The sequence below is a fragment of the Tursiops truncatus genome, chromosome 15, assembly GCF_011762595.2.
Source record: "Tursiops truncatus isolate mTurTru1 chromosome 15, mTurTru1.mat.Y, whole genome shotgun sequence".
NCBI lineage: Eukaryota > Metazoa > Chordata > Mammalia > Artiodactyla > Delphinidae > Tursiops > Tursiops truncatus.
This window is the reverse complement of record NC_047048.1, coordinates 20,564,854-20,580,780: the sequence shown is the minus strand read 5'-3', so window position 1 is coordinate 20,580,780 and position 15,927 is coordinate 20,564,854. Positions and strand designations below refer to the sequence as shown.

The 15,927-nt window shown below is 42.2% G+C and overlaps 1 pseudogene; it reads left to right on the top strand.

Annotated features, from left to right (window-relative positions):
• Positions 1–3,690: 3,690 nt before the first annotated feature.
• On the top strand, positions 3,691–4,290 carry LOC101323183 (large ribosomal subunit protein uL6 pseudogene; annotated as a pseudogene).
• The last annotated feature ends 11,637 nt before the right edge of the window (positions 4,291–15,927 follow it).

Sequence of the window (15,927 nt, the reverse complement as noted above, 5' to 3'; positions counted from 1 at the left end):
CTTCAAGTCTCTTCCCTGGTTTGGGTTGGAGGCACAGAGACCCTGTGATTCTAACGCATTCCAAGTGACTCTCCTGGGACACTTGGGAAATACCGCAGTCTCACGGTCATTTGGTTGTATGAGGCATTTTGGCTTCCAGACCTCATCTATCACCCATCCACAAGCTCCACGCTTTCCCCATCACCCCCACCTTCAACAGGTAAGCTGGCCCTTATCTCCCAGAGAAACCCACCTCCCCAGGTGGGCTGACATAAACTCTCCTGCCAATAAACTTTAGTTATATCCCCTCGTCTTTTTTCTTTTCCCTTCAGTCTTTGAGAAAGAGGCACCTCCTCCGAAGGTCCCACCGGCCTTCGTCAGCCACCTTGTTCAATTACAGCTCCCCTCCATGCTCCCCTTCAGCCTCTGCCAGCCTCCTGGGCCCTCCTCTGCCTGTGAAATCTCTCCTGTCCTAAAATCCCACTCTCCTGATAGCCTACCTTCCTCTTCCTTTCACGATCAAGCTTTGTTTTTGGTCATGTCTAACTACATTCTACAACGCTATCATGATAGAAAAAGTGATATTTTTAGGTCATTAAACTTATTTTTAAAACTTTGTAAAAGCTTTTTTATTTTGAAATTATTTTAGGTTTACAAATGAGCCACAAAAATAGTACAAAGAGTTCCCATATACCCTTCGTCCAGCTTCCCCTCATGCGAACATCTTAGAGAACTGCGGCATGTTGGTCAAAACTAGGAAACTGATGTTGGTGCAATACTATGACCTAAACTACAGACTTTCTGATTTCACCAGTTTTCCCGCTAATGTCCAAAAAGTGTATATTTTTAATTAGACAAGGCCTACAATTAATCATTCTTTTAATAATTAGAAAATATAAATATAAAAAGAGAAAAAAATCATGGTCACCAAAAACCACCATCCAGACACAACTACAGCTAACGTTTTGTTGCTCCTCCTGCAATGCTTTACCATATAAATCAATTTTTTTACAAAAATATGCTCACCCTGCCCTGCAATGCGCTTTTCCCGCTAAACACTATATTGTAAATGGCCTTCCGTGTTTAGTAATTATAGCTCCAGATATAATTCTTATTGTATTAAAATTTTTATTTTAACTTTTTGATAGTCAGTAGATTCACATGGTCCCAAATTCAAAAGGTAGGAAAGGGTATTTAGCAAAAATATAAATCTCCCTGCCATCCCCATTTCCTCCTCACCCAATTCCTTCCTCTCCCAAGTTATTATGTACATCAAAAAATGTCAAAGGCTGAAAGCAAATTCTGGGATGAATAAACCATTGGTTTACTCAGTCAACCCCCATTACTGGATACTTAGGTTGTTTCCACTGCTTTACATTATAAAGAACACTTTGATTTAACAACTGTATGCCTCCTCCCTTGTCCAGCTGTCCAGTTATTTCCTTAAGATAAATTGTTAGTGGAGTGGCCAGGTCAAAGTCTTGACATTTGTGGGGAGAGGGGGCAGGGTTTTTTATTTCGAATTGCTTTTTCCAAAGATTATACACCACTTCCTACACCCAGGCCCACCCAGGCTATCAGACTATACCAATCAGATGGGCCATAGTGATATTGTTTTAATCTGTATTTCTTTCGTAACCAGAAAGGTTGAGTCATGTTTATTTGGTATCTATGTGCAGATGAATTTCTTGGAAGATGTCCTCGATGACTACCTCCACTTCTTCCCTCCCCATTGACTCCTGACAATATGGGGTCCAACTTCATCCCTCCCCAGCCAAGATGCAAAGCCTGGCACGTAAGTAGCCATTCAAACGATCCCTTCGCATCCTCATCCTATTTAATTTCTTCCTGTCATTGAACATTACAGACGAGGTCATCCTTTAAAAAGAAAAAATTGTTGTTGTTAGACTGAGTCTTTTTTTTTAAATCCAACTTTGTTTATAGAATTCACAATCTTATGTATTTGAGTTTTGACAAACATACAGTCATGTAACCACCACCACAATCATAACATAGAATATTTCCATCACTCCAAAAAGTCCCCTTGTGCCTCTCTTGTCAGTTCCTCCCCAGCCCCCATCACTGGCAACCACTAATCTGCTTTTCATTACTATAGTTTTGCCTTCTCTTGAATTTTATATAAGTGGAATCATACAGTATTTGGGGTTTTGTTTCTGGATTTTTTAAGATTCATCAATGCTGCTGCAAGTATTAGCTCATTCCTTTTTACTCCTTTGTACGGATATGCCACATTTTGTTTACCCATTCCCAAGCTGATGGACTTTTGGGGTGTTTCCAGTTTGGGGCTATTTTGAATAAAGCAGTTAAGAACATTCAAGTCAAGTCTTTCTGTGAACATAAAATTTCATATTTCTTTGGTAAATCCCTAAGAGTGGAATTCTGAGTTACTGTGTAGATGTTATGTTTAGCTTTGTAAGAAAATGCCCATGTGTTTCTCAAGGTGTCTGTACCATTTCACATTCCCACCAGCAGCCTATGAAGGTTTCCATTGCTACACATCTTGCGCCAACACTTTAAGGTGATTCACAGCCCCACAGTGATTGGTTCAGAGCCAGACATGTGACCCAGGCAGGACCAATCAGAATGAATCCCTTGGTGAGTTGTACACTGGGAAGGGAGGATCACATTTTCTTTGATGTGAATGAGCTGTCAAAGCAATACAGGCTTGGGGTGGTGCGCTTGGTATTGTTGGTCTTTATAATTCTAGCCATATGAATAGACTTGCAGTGGTGTCTCATTGTGGTTTAAAGTGCATTTCCCTAATGACTAATGAATTTAGCATCTTTTCCACATGCTTAGTTGCTACTCATATACCTTCTTTGTTTAAAATTTTTAATTAAATGAAAATTAGGGTTACACATGCCATGGTTTAAAAATAATTCAGGGACTTCCCTGGTGGCCCAGAGGTTAAGACTGCACTTGCATTGCAGGGGCGTGGGTTCAGTCCCTGGTCGGGGAACTAAGATCCCCGCATGCTGCACGACACGGCCAAAAAAAAAAAAAATTCAAAAAGTACAAAAGGGAAAAGTAAATCTTCACATCTCTGATAACCCTGTGAAGATGACGGCTGAGGAAACTGAAGCACAGGTAGCTTTTCCCCCAGTTACATAGCTAGACAGCGGTGGGGCTGGGAATTAAACCAAGGCAGTCTGGCTCCGAAGCCAGCCTTATCCATTTTTACATAAATGATAGCACATCCTGTTCTATTGTCCTTCTGATGTTTTTCACTTCAGATATCTTAGCTATGGTTCCAAATTAGTACTTATTGATCTCCCTTGTTTGTTTTAATAACTCCATATATTCCACTGAAATGCATATATTCCACTGAAATGATGTCATTATTAATTTGGCAAGTCCTCTATTGATGGACGTTTAGGTTGTTTCCAACCCTTTGCTACCACAAATAATGCTGCAATGAATATCCTCGTACAAACCTCTCTGTACCCATGTATAAGCATATCCATCCAGTGGGTTCCTAGAAATGGAATCACTAAGCCAAAAAGTGTATATCTTTACTATTTTAAAGTGTCTATTTCCCCACATCCTCTCAAACACTGTGTTAAGCTTTTCCATTCTTGCCAGTCTGGTAGATTTTTTAAAAAATGCTACCTCTTCATTGTTTTATTGTACATGTCTTCATTATGAGTGAGGTTATGTTTTCATGCCTTTAAAATTCAATTTCAGCTCTTCGCCACATCTACTGCGAGAATGAAGACCATTCTCAGCAGTCAGACTGTCGACATTCCAGAAAATGTCGACATTACTCTGAAGGGACGCACCGTTATTGTGAAGGGCCCCAGAGGCACCCTGCGGAGGGACTTCAATCACATCAGTGTAGAACTCAGTCTCCTTGGGAAGAAAAAGAAGAGGCTCCGGGTTGACAAATGGTGGGGGAATAGAAAGGAACTGGCCACTGTTCGCACTATCTGTAGTCATGTACAGAACATGATCAAGGGTGTTACACTGGGCTTCCGTTACCAGATGAGGTCTGTGTATGCTCACTTCCCCATCAACGTCGTTATTCAGGAGAATGGTTCTCTTGTGGAAATCCGAAATTTTTGGGGGTGAAAAATACATCCGCAGGGCTCGGATGAGGCCAGGTGTTGCTTGTTCAGTATCTCAAGCCCAGAAAGATGAGTTGATTCTTGAAGGAAACGACATTGAACTTGTGTCAAATTCAGCTGCCTTGATTCAGCAAAAGCCACAACAGTTAAAAACAAGGATATCAGAACATTTGTGGATGGTATCTGTGTTTCTGAGAAAGGAACAGTTCAGCGGGCTGATGAATAAGATCTGAGTGATCCAGTTACAGAGACCACAAGGGGCCAGGTTCACATGTAATATTTTAAAAATGAATAAAAGCTCTTTTGACTTGGGGAAAAAATATTCAATTTCATTTCCTGTGAATCAGAATTCTCCTTAAGATGTCTGGTGGTCTCACAGCTAGGCCCTAGTTTTGCTCTCACTTCCCTGCTTGTTTTTTCCTTCTCCATCTTCTCTGCTGGCTTTCTCTCCTCCATTTTTCCTCTCCAAATGGCAATTCTCTATGGTTTTCCCCTTAGTCCTCTTCTCACTCTACGTTATACCCTGGGGTGTCTTGTTCTTGCCCACAGTGGACATGGTCCCCTTCTTATTTACAATTCTTATTCTCCATCTTCTTTTATTTTTGGCCACGTGGCACAGCTTGTGGGATCTAGTTCCCTGACCAGGGATCAAAGCTGGGCCCTTGGCGGTGAGAGCGTGGAGTCCTAACCACTGGATTCCCAGGGAATTCTCTCATCGTCCATCTTTATATAACTTTCTGTGAGCTCCAGATCCACATTTTCAATTGCCTTCTAAACATACCTACCTCGGTACCCTTCAAACACCTCAAAAGTCTCTATATTCAAAACTGGACTTGGTGTCTTCCCTCTCCAAATCTGTTTATCTTCTCCAAATGTCAACTACTGGTGCCTCTATCTATGCAATTCGTCAGGCAAAAAGTTGGAAGTCATTCTGCCTTCACTGTCAATCCAGCCAGCCCTAGATGCTGGGCAGGCTTAAAAAGAGAGTTGACACCTGAAACTAACACAACACTGTAAATGAACTATACTTCAATAGAAATTTAAAAAGTTAAAAAAAAAAGAGAGAGAGAGAGAGCTGCTCCAATGCATTGGGCCAGAGCCATAATTTAAACATCTACATTTTGCAACACAGGACTTCATCTATGGCTCTTTGAAACCTCCTTTGGCCTACATTCTTCTCCACTTGATCCCATGATAACCCTTTTATTGCTAAATCTAGCTTTTTTGATGATATCCAAGTAACTCCTTTTATCCTCAGATTTTTTACTGTGATTAGGTATGGTTAGTGAGCGCTGAGACTTTTCACCTTTTTGAGGTGGCCTTAGGCCTCAGATGCAGCATGTTGGGGAAGACCCAGATGTTCTGTGCTATGTCCCAGCCAAAGGGAAGTCTGGGAAGGCACAGGTCCAAGCAGGGAGCTTTCATTTGCTATTGGCTGCTATATACATGGGGCTCTTAGAGATAGCTAAAGATATACCTCCAAACTGGGGCAAAAGTTTTGCTCCTCTTATCTCCCCTAGACATACTGCAAATTAAAAAAGCAAGCCTAGATAACAATAATTGTTAACATTGATAAAACTTTACTGTATGCCAGATACCAGCCTGATATATCATATACATAATCTCATTCCATCCTTGCAATGGCCTACAAAATGGGTACGAGTCTTATTCCCATTTTACAGAAAAGGAAACTGAGGCTCTGAGAACTTAAGTAACTCTCTTTGACTGCAAAAACCCTAGGCTTAAACATTTCACTACACTCCAGCATAGTGGTTCATTGGCGCGGAACCCTAGCCAAGGAGAAATTAGCCACAGACACAACATCGAAGGGTCTGCCCAATTCCCAGCCCCGGCTGGCTCCTTGCCTGAGCCCTGTAGAACAAATTCCTGTTGGCTGCTATCAGGTGGTTCCCAGTGCAGGCTGACCTCAGGGCACCAGCCCGGTTAGGAGAGCTCAGTTCCCTCTACCCTAGGACTTATCTTGCTCCCTGGAGCTGAGACAAGGCTCCACCCATCGGTGTTCCAACATTCTTTCTGATCGCCAGCCACCATCTCAGACCTGGTTGCTTCAAGCTGGCCCTTAATTCTTTCAGTGAATATTCGCTATATAATTTGCGGCAGGCACTGAGCAGGAGACAAAAATAGTGCCTAGCACTGTGCCATACATATACTTGGCTCTCCATAAATAATTTTTTTTAATTTTTAAAAATTTTTATTGGAGTATAGTTGATTTACAATGTTGTGTTAGTTTCCATAAATGATTTTTAAATGAATGAATAGGCACTGCTCAGTGTAGAGGTAGAATTCCAGGTGTGAGTTCCATGTCAGGCAGAATATGAGCATTTCGAAGAGCACAGTACAGGGTATCTACTTGAGGGAACTTCCCAGAACACTTCCTAGAGGAAGTGGGGCTTAAGTTGAGGGGCTTGGTTAGCCAAGTGAAGGAGGATGAGGCAAGGGAGCATAAGCATAAGAGGAGGGCTTCCCTGGTGGCGCAGTGGTTGAGAGTCCGCCTGCCGATGCAGGGGACACGGGTTCGTGCCCCGGTCCGGGAGGATCCCACATGCCGCGGAGCGGCTGGGCCCGTGAGCCATGGCCGCTGAGCCTGCGTGTCCGGAGCCTGTGCTCCGCAACGGGAGAGGCCACAGCAGTGAGAGACCCGCATACCGCCCCCCCACAAAAAGAAGCTAAAGTGCTTTCCAACGTGACTGTACCAATTTTCACTCCTACCAATAGAGTATGAGAGTTCCAGTTGCTCCACATCCTCATCAGCACTTGCTAATTTCCATCTTTTATTTTAGTCATCCTGGTGGGTGTAAAATGGTAACTCGTTGTGGTTTTATCGTATATTCCCCTGATGACTGATGACGGTGAGTACATTTTTAAATGTTTATAGAGCATTGGGATACTCTCTTTTGTGAAGTTACTGCTTTTCTATTGCCTTTTTCTTCTCTAATGGGTTGTCTGCCTTTTATATATTTTAAATGTATATTCTGCATTTATTTCCTTTTCAGCATTTTCCCCCCAGTGCTGTTTGCCTTTTCACTCTCTTTATGGAGTTATTTGATGAACAAACAGAAGTTCTTAGTTTTAATATAGTCCAATTTATCTTCTGTGTGTGTGCGTGTGTGTGTGTGTGCATGTGTGTGAGTGTGTGCATGTGTGTGAGTGTGTGTGTGTGTGTGTGTGTGTGTGTGTGGTGGTGGTGGTACGTTTGTGTTCTGGCAGACACTTTCATTTGTCTGTAAATATTGATTCCCTATTTTTTCCTTTGAAATGTGCCTAGCTGAATAATTTGCCTTCCCAGCCTCCCTTGCAGATAGGGTGGCCATATTGAGACTGTGCCCCATAGGGTTAACAGAAGCTGGTGCCTTAACAGAAATCCTTGAATGTGTCTTATAGAACAGCAGATAAGGGAACAAATTGTTAGAAGCCCCTCTGTTTGTAATCTTCCTTTACTGATTAAGCCCGCTTTAGTTGTTCTTTTTTTCCCCCTTTCTCTAACTGCATACCCTCCCCCCTCCAAGCTTCACGTAGCCTAGGTAATATATCACCAGACTTCTTAACCACCCCTATAGATAATGCTTCTGACATATGGGTCACTATAGTAACAGGGGCTTAAGTTGTTTTACAGAAATTTGGAGTCGGCTTCTGCCCAATTCAGGCTGGCTAAGTCTAGTGGGGACCACCGACACTAAAACTAAGCCTGCACAGAGCACCGATTACCTCACCTTTTCCCTACTTCCAATCACCTTTCCCCACACCTTACAACCACCTTGCTTCTTTATCCCATAAATATCTCAAGCCTCTTGCCTTTTGGGAGGCAGATCTGAGATTTGCTCTCCTGTCTCCTCACTTGGCTCCCTCGTGAATAAACCCTTTCTCTGCTGCAGACCTCAGTGTCTCAGGGTTTAGCTTGCTGCATGTCAGGCAAACAAACCTGGTTCAGTAACAATATGACACAGCTGTGGCCAATGAGATATAAACAGAACTTGCTGGGAGGTGGAAAGTTCTGGGGAGTTTTTTCTTTCCTAATAAAATGAGTCAGCTATGACTCTACCTCCCCTCCCCTCCATCTTGTGCCTGGAATGCAAATACTATGTATGGAGCTGCAGCAGCCACCTTGCAACTATGAGGGAAAGGCCAAGAGAACCACAGAGACATCAGCACAATATAAGCAGCTAAACCAAAATACATAATAAACACACAAAAACACACATACATATATTTATATGTATATATTTTTCCTTCGCTGTTCTGGATATTTTGTATATGATATAAATGAACCTCTGTTCGTTGCTTTCTGTGACTTGTAGCCAAATTGTTTCTAACTGATAACAAAACAGTCCTCCATCTCCCCCTCTCATTCTTCCCATTGCCTTTGCCAGGTTAATCTTCCTAAAATTCAGCTGTTTGCACGTCCTCCCTCTGATCAGATGCCTTCAGTGCCCTGTATCCTGGCTTTCAAGGGCCTCCAAGATCACAGCCTCCATCTTCAATGCTGTCTTCCATTCATTTCTGACTCACACAGTTCACTCCCTCTGTTCCTCATTCTCCTTTCTCAGTCCCCCTTTCTCTTTCTCCACCTGGAATGCTAAGGGCAACGTCAACCGAGTGCTGAGTTCTGTATCCAGTTGGGATGTTGTTCATGTGCAAAGAGAACCTAAAGACATTCTCAGATATGGAAGAACTCAAACATTAGAGCACTATTTACTCATTCTGGAAAAATTGCCTTGAGGATACAATGCAGCCATCTGGAAGATGAACCAAGGTGAAAAACAAATGCATGGAGAAGGTCTACTGTGAAAGCACTGGTGGTGAGTACTACACCCCAATGATCAAAGCACTCAATCTAGAGAGAATTAAGGTAAGGACCTCATAACTATAGCTACAAAAAATAAAGTGCAATAATTGTTATGAATATTGAAAGAAACATCCTTGTGATAATTTCTTAAATTACATTCAACTGGGACTGTCACTTACAGGGTATGTCAAACAAAATAGATAATGTTGTCTGTATCCAAAGAGTTTCTACACATCAATGAGAAAAGTGTAAATAAATGAGGCCATTCCAGAAGAAATAAGAATGACTGAAAAGTATACCAAAGATGCTCAACCTTACTAATGATTAAATATATGCAAGTTGAAACAAACAATAATTTTTGTTCAATTTTACCTAATAGGCTGTCCAAGAATAAAATTTGGTAATACCAGTGTTTGAGAGGATGAAAGGAACAGGCACTTTGATTGTCTATTTGTGGTTCTATAAATAGGCATAATCTTCGTGGATGGCTCCTCACGTTCTCTATTAAAATATAAAATACATGCAGTAAGAAGTTCCCCAGATATCACCAGTCCATGCCTACCAAATAAGGTTGCATGTTTTAAACGTTCATCCTATGATGACTACAACCCCCAACTTTCCCGGATAACAGAAAGTGCAGGCTTCCCCACCCCCATTCTTGGCTTTCCAATGAATGCTTAGAAGTTCCATTCCCACGTCACTTCCACCAGCTCACCTTGCTTTGAATTGCTACCGCTCAGGACTTTGCAATTCATCTTGGACCCTCTGTTTTGTGGTCCCCATACCATTCTCAGCACAGAAACAAGCTTAACATTAACCCTGACCTTAACCTCCCTTCCTAATGAGGGTGTTGAGCCAAACTTAACTGAATGCTTGAGTAAAATCAGAACCTGCCTGACACTGCTGCTCCAAGTAATTGTTCCTGGGAACCACAAGCCCAGCCTGACCCCTGGGGACTTTCTACTTCCCTATAGCCCAATCCGCATTCAAGAAGATTCCAAGCCTCTCTGCTGAATAGAAGACATTTCTTTTCCTACCATGCATAATTCTCCAAATGTTTGAAATTTTATGAGGATAATGTTTCACTTTATAATCAGAAAAACATATATACACGTGATAAAACTACGTAAGAAAAAAAAATCTATCCGGGAATTATAGGTGTATCCAAATAACACATATAGTCAAGATTATGGTGGCCGGAACAGGCAGTTCAGTTAAGGAACACCCCTCCTAGAGTACACCTTGCTCCTGTCTGGGTGTGCCACACGTTACAGGCACTCAATAATGTTTGTTGAATCAATAAATTAATGTTGACCTCCCCAATTACCTTATGAGATAAAGTCCAAACTCATTGGAATGGATTCCAAGTCTTCACGTCCTGGCCTTAAAGTTTCATCATTTTACTCCAATCACACTGCTGTATTCACTGGGCTTTTCCCTGCTCTATCTCATCCTCACTTCAAAGCTCAGTTCTGCCTTCAAAGTCTGACCAGCCTCTGACATCCCTGCGTTCATATTCATCCCTCCTTTCTTGAGCTTTATTTTTTTAATATTTTTTTAGGGTTTAAAGCTTTTGTTTTTGTGGGGTGGGGTTTTTTTTTAACATCTTTTTGGGGTATAATTGCTTTACAATGGTGTGTTAGTTTCTGCTTTATAACAAAGCGAATCCTTTCTTGAGCTTTAAACCTCAGTACTCTTCATCACATTTCATGTCACGCATTCATTCTTTTTCTACACGTGTAAACCTTGTCTCCTTAAGAAGATACATCCCAGAAGGAGGGTCCTCTCCTACTCCTGTTTCTTCCCTGCAATTAGTGACCAATAAATATTGTTGATTTCTGAATTCATTATTCTTCTCCTTCTGTTCATTGAATCATCAACTCTGTCTTAGGCTGGGTTCCCCAGAAGCAGATCTGAGGACCTGAGACCAGGATTTGTGAGAAAGTGACTTATTAGGAAGTGTTCCAGGAAAACGGGTAGGAGAGTCAGGGAGTAGGGTGGGGAGGGGAAGGAGGTCGAGCAAGGATGGGTTATCAAGTCACATAGAGAGTAATGGTGGCCCAACCCTCCAGAGACCTTTGGGGGCAGTGAAGGTCAACACCTAGAGTAGTCCCATTAGGACACCCCTCCCCCTCACTGTTAGCCATTGATTAGGGCTGTCCCCAAGGCACGAAAACGTTTAGGTATTTCTGGCTCTACAGAGTAGGGTAGGGTGGGGCTGGGGTAGAAGCAGGCTCTGGCAGAAAGGTACCGGTTGCTGGACTGAAAATCCACAGGAGCTTATAATACACAAAAATGGTCAAATAATCAGCTTGTGGGCAGCTGACCCTGTCTGCACATTCTTTAAACAGACATTTACTGAATATCTACTACACTGCAGACAGTGCAGGGAAATTGTCGAGGCATAGCCTTAGCTCTAAGGGTCCAGTCCTGACATCTTAAAGGGGCGACAGTCCCACAGGATTCAATCCTGTCCAGGTCCAGGATGAGCAGAGTACGAGTAGAGGTAGGTGGGAGCCCAGGGAGAAGATGGACAAACTGCCCAAGTGATTTCCAGACATGACTTAGGCTCTTAAAAAATGAATAAGGGAAGAGGGAATTTCTAGCAAAAGGAACAGCATGTACAAAGGCAGAGAAACAAAAGTACGCTTTTGTTTGGAAATGGGGAATAGTTTGTTGTGGCTGGAACATAGGGTGTGGGAGAAAGGAAGAGAGCTAAGAGCTGTAAAGAGAGCAAGTTGAGGTGGGACAGAGTTTTTCCACCCTGCTAAGGAAACAGTAAAATTTTAAGACAAGTTTGGCCTTGATTAGAGAGGTGTTTTAGGAAGACGGCAGCCATATGAACCATATATTGGACACCAGGTGTTCTGTCAACCCAGCATCTATGACCCCGACCAGAGCATCTGCTTCTCTAGCCACTGTGATTGGTCAGGGAGAGGCTCATGGCCAAGCACATGGGTGAGTCTGGTCTGGAGCTGCACATGGGATGGAGGGAGGCCTGGGGCAGCTGGAGACCAACACACAGAAAAGAGCCAGGAGATGGAGACAGGGAGGAGGGTTTCTGAGGACATTGGCTCGGCACCTGATCCAGCAGGATGTGTGAATACCAATATTCTCTATGAATGTGAATATTAATTAATTTCCATAAATTCCCTTTTTCTAGCCAGTTTGAATCAGGTTTTTGTCACATTAAGAGCCCGTCCCCAAAAAAAGAGGCCCCATATTAGTACAGAATGTGTTTCAAAACTAAAACCCTGGGGCTTCCCTGGTGGTGCAGTGGTTGAGAATCTGCCTGCCAATGCAAGGGACACGGGTTCGAGGTCTGATCTGGGAAGATCCCACATGCCGCGGAGCAACTAGTCCCGTGAGCCACAACTACTGAGCCTGCGCGTGTGGAGCCTGTGCTCCGCAACAAGAGAGGCCGCAATAGTGAGAGGCCCGCGCACCGCAATGAAGAGTGGTCCCCACTTGCCGCAACTAGAGAAAGCCCTCGCACAGAAACGAAGACCCCAAACGAAGACCCTAGTCTAAATAAATAAATAATTTTTTTTAATTATAAAAAAAAAACTAAAACCCTTCCAGATATGCAGAAAAAACCAAAACACAAAAAACTTCATAATAGAGGAGAAGAACTGTGACATCACAACACAAAACTCAAAAATATTGGACAGTTTGGACCAAGTTGAAAGGAATGCCAACTACAACCCCTGTACCCTACTCCCAAGCTCCATATAAACTGAAATAATTCCCAAAGGGTCCATCACTTCCCTGAGCTTATTGGGAAGAAGATGGACTTACAGAGAGGTTTGGGAAAGACAGGATACATATCATTTGATTTCTGTTCCTTATGATGTTCATCAGTGGTGTTTGGATTAGAAGAGCAAGTTCCAGCAAATCTGTTCTGTGTTCCCCTACCCCACGCCTCCCTGGAGGAGGGATGGTCCAACACACTAGGGACTTCAGGGGAATGACTCAGCCTACAGGGCCCTAGTTGACCCCAGAATTCATGTGGCACAGATGGTTTTCTATGTAAAGGAGACTTTGCCATCCAAGTGCCCATGCAGCCATCAACAACTTTGGAGAATGCTGCCAAGGTGGTATTCAGAGGAAAACACCTAGCTTTAAGTGTTTTTATTAATAAATAAGCAATTCTAAAATAAGTAACCTGCATTCAACTCAAGAAATTAGGAAGAGTGAAACAAAATAAATCAAAAGAAAGCAGAAGGAGAAAATGAGAAAAATTGCAAATGGAAGTTGGGGAAGGGAAAGAAGGAAAAGGTCAGCATTGGTAAAACCAAGAGCAGCTTATTTGAAAGGACTAGACAATAAAATTATGTGAGTGTGTATGTTTGTGTGTGTAATTATGTTCACAGACTCCTTCTTTCTTTCTGACCCACTTTAGAAAATCCTGTATTTTTGTATTTCTCATATAGCTCCTTCCTCTCCCCATTACAAACATGCTAGTAATATGATAGTTAATATAATTATTATAACCAATTTAAATATGAAATGCTGAAAGGGGAGCAAAGGCTGAAAATGGGAGGTAACAAGCCTATGGAACAGGAATGAAGGCTGAACTTGGAGGGGTCGTTGGAGCCACTTAAGGTCGAAGTGGATCCCTTAGACTTAGCTACGTTATGGAAGCCCCCTCCTGCCTCTTCAGGATATCCCACGAGATGCGGGGATAGAGAAGCACAGCCTTTCCAAATGACTTTGGCTGCCAAAAGTACACCTCGCAAACTGGAATCTACTTCACGACCAGCCACGTGGGCCCCCAGGCATATTTAGATTACAGTTAAAGCAAGCTAAAAGGCAGAAAACACACACACACAGGGACTTCCCCCATGGTCCAGTGGCTAAGACCCTGTGCTCCCAATGCAGGGGACCTGGGTTCGATCCCTGGTCAGGGAACTAGATCCCACATGCATGCACCCACTAAGAAGTCCACATGCCACAACTGAAGATCTCGCATGCCGCAACTAAGACCAAAAATAAAATAATTTTTAAAAAAAGAAAACACACACACAGCTTTTGGAAAGAGAAAAGGAACATGAACAGTGAAGGGGAAGAGATTAACATAGTTTTTAAAATTTACTTACTTTATGCCATTAATTTGAAAAGACTGATGAAAAAGATTAAAGCCAATTAAAGCTCAAAATATCTCAATTAATTTGGAGGGAATAGACATCTATTCCATTTTGAGTCTTCACATCCAGGAATAGGTTTTTTCGTGCATTAAAGTTTTTCTTCAGCCTCTTCTGTCTAGTTTTACGGTTTTCTTCAGAAGGGTCTTGCACAATTTTCAAGATTGTTCTGGGATATTTTTGAGTTTGGATAATTGAGAGGTTGAAGGGATCACTCACAAAAACAACCAAAGCTACAAAATCCCTAGGAATCAGTACACTTAGAATAGCCAAGACACTTTTGGAAAACAAATAGAACAGGAGCATTGTAAGTGGGCAGGAAACTTACCAACCAGATATCAAAATCATTATAAGGCTACAGTTCTTAAAAGTGGGGTATTGCAGCTCTGTAAGGGACAGCCACGCAATGGAACACTCAGCAATAACAGGGAACACGCTACAGATACAGGCAACAACTACGATAAATCGCAAAGACTTTTTGCTGAGTGATTAAAGCCAATCTCAAAAGGTGCCCAACCATGGGATTCCACTTATATGGCATTCTGGAAAAGACAAAACCATGTTGATAAAGATCAGATCAGTTGCCACTTAATGAGTGTGAAGTGGGTGACTATGAAGGAGTGACATGAGGGAGGGAGTTTTTCAGGGTGATGGAAGTGTATCCCAATTTCATATCTCGGTTGTGGTGATGGTTGCACAAATATATACATATGTTAAAATTCACGAACTATACATCCAAAAACGGGCAATTTTACTCTACAATGATTTTAAAAATAAAATAAGCAAAGCAGTATATGTAGTGGGTAGTATTGTTTTAACAAAGAGATGAATTAAACCAGAACAAGTCCAGGTATATAAGGCTGTTACTATGTAAAAATAGGGTTTCCCCGGTGGCACAGTGGTTAAGAATCCACCTGCCAATGCAGGGGACACGGGTTCGAGCCCTGATCCAGGAAGATCCCACATGCTGCAGAGCAACTAAGCCCGTGTGCCACAACTACTGAGCCCGCGTGCCTAGAGCCTGCGAGCTGCAACTACTGAAGCCCATGCACCTAGAGCCCGTGCTCTGCAACAAGAGGAGCCATCGCTATGAGAAGCCCGCGCACCTCAACGAATAGTAGCCCCCACTCGCTGCAACTAGAGAAAGCCCGCACGCAGCAGTGAAGACCCAACGCAGCCAAAAAAAAAAAAAAAAAAACTGAAAGATGGTAAATTTTCACAATTTTTAAAATTGGTCCTAAATTGTTAACTATTGTAGATGGGAATACGTATTTGGGGGGTCATTATACCATTATACTATTTTTGTATAATTTGACATTTTTCATAATAAAACATTTTTTGCTTTTCTAAAAAATGGTGTTTCAAAGCAGGGAGACATTTGACTTTTTATTTAGAAAAATTAGATCTTACCTGTATTTTAAAACATCAGTTAGACTTACATTTTTGTGTAAGAAAAATAAAAACATGAAAGAACTAGAGGAAAGTCAGGAAGGTGAACTTACAACCCGGGAGGGAGGAAAGCCTTGCAAAACCTCAAAGGAAACCCAGACAGCATAAAGGAGGAAAAAGAGTGATGGATTTGGTGACATAAAAATTCAAACTTAGGTGTGGTTAAAAAAAAAAAAAAGCCAAACCAAACAAAAAACCATAAAGTTATTAAACGTTAAACTGGGGAAAATGATTTGTCACAAACCTCCCCCCACCCCACCCCACCCCCCAGGCCCTATCACGCAATTAAGGAAGCTGCCTGGCCCTGGAGGCCTTTGAGTTTGCTTCCTGTGGTGTAAGTCTTCCTTTCAAGTCTTTATCTTTGCTTTTCAGGTTCCAATTTAAGAGATAGGAGAGTTCATGATAATTAGGGTTGAAAAAACCCAGATGTAGTTTATGGATATCAGAGATACCCTGCTGCCTGTTC